Source organism: Cannabis sativa, chromosome 6, assembly GCF_029168945.1.
Source record: "Cannabis sativa cultivar Pink pepper isolate KNU-18-1 chromosome 6, ASM2916894v1, whole genome shotgun sequence".
NCBI classification, from domain to species: domain Eukaryota; kingdom Viridiplantae; phylum Streptophyta; class Magnoliopsida; order Rosales; family Cannabaceae; genus Cannabis; species Cannabis sativa.
In genome coordinates, this window is record NC_083606.1 from 15211561 (window position 1) to 15215527 (window position 3967).

Sequence of the window (3967 nt, forward strand, 5' to 3'; positions counted from 1 at the left end):
GTAAAACAAGAAAAGGGTATGTATTTACCATTTTCTATTTTATTTTTTAATTTATTAAATAACATGAAATTTAAAAGGAAAGTTAGCAACTTATTTTGAAATGACATTTAGGTTACCCAAAACCTAATTTTTCAAAATGGTAGGTTTAATTTTATTTTATTTTTCGAAATAAATGATTAAAATTAAATAAATCCTACATCCAACTATCCAAATCTAACCTTGTTGCAGGAGTATGTGTTTTAGATTGTTTGTAAGTTTTCTAAAACCTATTATTACTTGATCTAAATTGCCTTGGTTAACTTGATAATAGATCAGATGATCTAGTTTTAACCAAAGGTTCAATTGATGATAGATCAAGTAAATAATTTGTAACAGGTAATTTTTACAAACTTCTTTCATCTGTGTATGACTTAGCAACATGATAGGATCCATCCAAATGTGTATGCCTGTGTGAGCCTATATGTTTAATTTCTATTATAGATACATATAGGTGGTTGTTGCTAAATAAAATATCATAACTGATAGATTTTATTTAGGCTCATTTAGTTGTGAGCCTATTCAATTAATAACAGTTATTCATTGTAAGGTTAAATTCCTCTCTTTTGGGCCTTGTGTGAGAGTTGGGAGCCTTAGAAGTGGGTGCGACATACTTGGACCCGGCTCCCCTCACATGAACAACCCCAATTGTGAAGGCCCATTTGCCTGATTTGGATAACTGTGATAGGTTAATTATATTAGTTTGACCTAATAAAAGATTGATTAGCAACATAATTAATTTCATTGTTCCTTGAAATTAATTTAAGAAAAAACATAGTTTGAATGGTCATATTCTAGAAAGCTATATGTATTTTTCTTGTTTTAATTAAATATGGAATTATAACCATATAAATTCTTTCTGAATCTTAATTTTATAATTTCATTAAATATTCCTATTTAAGTTGAGATTTAGTTAAATCTATCAAATCAACTTAGATTTGAATATTTTTGAATTTCCTATTATAAATTAAGTTGAGGAATTTTGGAAATTAGTTATTAAGATTCTTTAGATATTTTTTAAGTTGATATTTTCTAAATATGGGAACTTAAAATGGAATATCTTCTAAATTAAGTGGTTACTACTTAATTGGTAATATTTAATTAAGTAATTGTTTGAGGAATATTTTTAAGTTGGGTATTTAGATTTTCTAAACAACTTAAATAAGATATTTTTCAAAATTATTCCATTTTTGAAATTTAATTAAAGTTTTTACTTTAATTTGTAATATTTCATTATTGAGATATGGAATATAAATGATTAGATAAAATACATGTTTAAATAATGAGCTTTAATCAAAGAGAAATTCGATCTCCATTGTTGGTTTTACATAGCTATTGTTTTAGTGAGTAATCCTCCCTAATGGAGGAACGTTCATTAGCAAGTTAGCGCCGTTTAATCTCGAAAGATAAGTATTCTTATAGGTTTATTTATATGGTTCATGACCACCCTAATGGTGGCGACTATGTAAGACTTATAAGAATGCGAAACAATGGTAGAAGCTCATAAGATAGAATTGCCTTGACTCTCGCCTAAACGGGACAACGCTGAATTCCAATCTTGATCGAATAAAAGGTTGCTAGAATGTTTGATATTTTAGATGAATTGACAACTCTATTCAATGGATGATGCTTTGACTCTCGCCTAAACGGGACACTGTATCAGTTCGTTGGAAACCTTGGAAAATAAACTATGTTAGATTTAGTATTTTTATAACATAAGTGATTGTTTGTGTTCTGAACCTGTGTATGAATTTATAAACCGAAACCTTACTTCTGTTTATTGATATGTTGTAGTGCCAAAATGAATAACCCTCATCCCGATCCACTCCTAGTTAGTATCTTTGCAAAAGAACTCAATAGTGTGAAAATGCATCCTGGTAGTTGCATTAACTCACACCTATTGTTGATGAATCTGAAATTCCAAAAGGAAAATCTACCAGGAATTGATTTATCAAAGGAACAATGGGTGAAACTCATACTTTATAGTCTTCCTCAGGAGTATAACAGTTTTGTTCTATATTACTTATTGAACAATCTTAACTCCTCCGACATGGACAAACTCGAGTCTGAGTTGAGGGCCCATGAGCGGGATCTGATTGCAATGAGACCTGCTAGCATTGCAATTTTTAATCAGAGGAAGAAGATTAAGCATGAGGGCTCCAACAAAGCTGCTTCTTCAAGTACAAATGTCAGACATCATGTTCTATGTGCGAATTGTAATGGAAAGGGACATAAAGAAGAACAATGTCCCAGGCTTCTAGACAATTCAAACGAAGGTGATGCTTTTGTATTTGAATCATGTGTTTTAGAGAACGACAAATCCTCGTGGATTGTTGATTCTGGATCTACTAACCATGTATGTTCTTCATTACAAATTTGCTTGAAACTTGGGAGAATCTTCACCCAGATGAGTTAAAGCTTAAAGTTGGAAATGGCGAGTTGGTATCAGTTAAAGCAAGAGGAACAGCCCGAATCAAGTTTAATTCTAAGAAGTTTTTACTTTTAGAGAATGTTTTATATATTCCTAATTTTAGTAGAAACTTGATTAGTGTTTCATGTTTACAGACACAATTTTATATATTGAATTTTTCGAGTTCAAATTGTTCAATTTCTCGTAATGGATTTCATATATGTGTTGCAAACATGGAACGAGGGCTTTATGTTTTAAGACCTGATACTCAAATCTCACTAAATACTGAACTTTTCAATGTAGCTAGACCTAGAAGCCTTAAGAGAAAAGAGATTGATAATGATGATCAAACTTATCTATGGCATTTACGTTTAGGTCATATAGGCTTTGATAGACTCAATAGGCTAACCAAAGACGGTCCATTAAAAAATGTCGTCTTAGGAGAGCTGCCAGTCTGCGAGTCTTGCCTAGAAGGTAAAATGACCAAACGTTCTTTCTCTGCAAAGGGAGAGCGTGCCAAAGAACCACTAGGGTTAGTACATTCAGATGTTTGCGGACCGCTGAATGTAAAAGCCAGAGGAGGTTATGAGTATTTCGTCACTTTCATTGACGATTTCTCTAGATATAGTTTTCTTTACCTAATGCAAAAGAAATCTGAAACGTTTGAAAAGTTTCAGGAATTTCATGCTTTGGCTCAAAACCAATTAGGTAAAACATTAAAGATCTTGCGAACTGATAGGGGTGGAGAATATATGGATATGCAGTTCAAAGATCATTTAATTGAACTTGGAATTGAATCCCAATATACTGCCCCTAGCACTCCACAGCAGAATGGAGTTGCAGAAAGAAGAAATCGCACTCTCTTAGAAATGATTAGGTCTATGCTGAGTTACTCAACTCTGTCTACGTCCTTCTGGGGATATGCTATTCAAATGGCAAATGACATTTTGAATGTTGTTCCATCTAAAGCAGTCCCTAAGACACCCGTCGAACTATGGAATGGTCGCACACCTAGTTTGCGCCATTATAGGATTTGGGGGTGCCCTGCTCACGTCTTAAGAAAGAAAGAAAGCAAACTGGAATCGCGAACTGAGGTTTGCATGTTTGTCGGAAATTCTAAAGAGACTAGGGGTGGACTATTCTATAGTCACAAGGATAACAAAGTGTTTGTCTCTACAAATGCTACTTTCCTTGAAGAGAACTATATGAAAGACAACAAACCAAAAAGTGAAATTGTATTAGAGGAAATGCTCACAGATACTGTTCCTTCAAATGTACCATCTTCTTCTACTCAAGAAGAGGAACATCCCACTCCCTCAGTTGTAGCAACTGAGAAAACTACTACTAAAGCTCCTGTTCAGAAAGTCACCGCTCCTCGTCGTAGTGGGAGGGTTTCAACGAAACCATCTCGTTATGGCTTGGATGGTGAAATCAATATGGTCGTTGGTGACGGTATTGATGACGACCCATTGACCTATAAACAGGCAATGGCAAGTCCGCAACGGAAGTGATGGTCAGCCG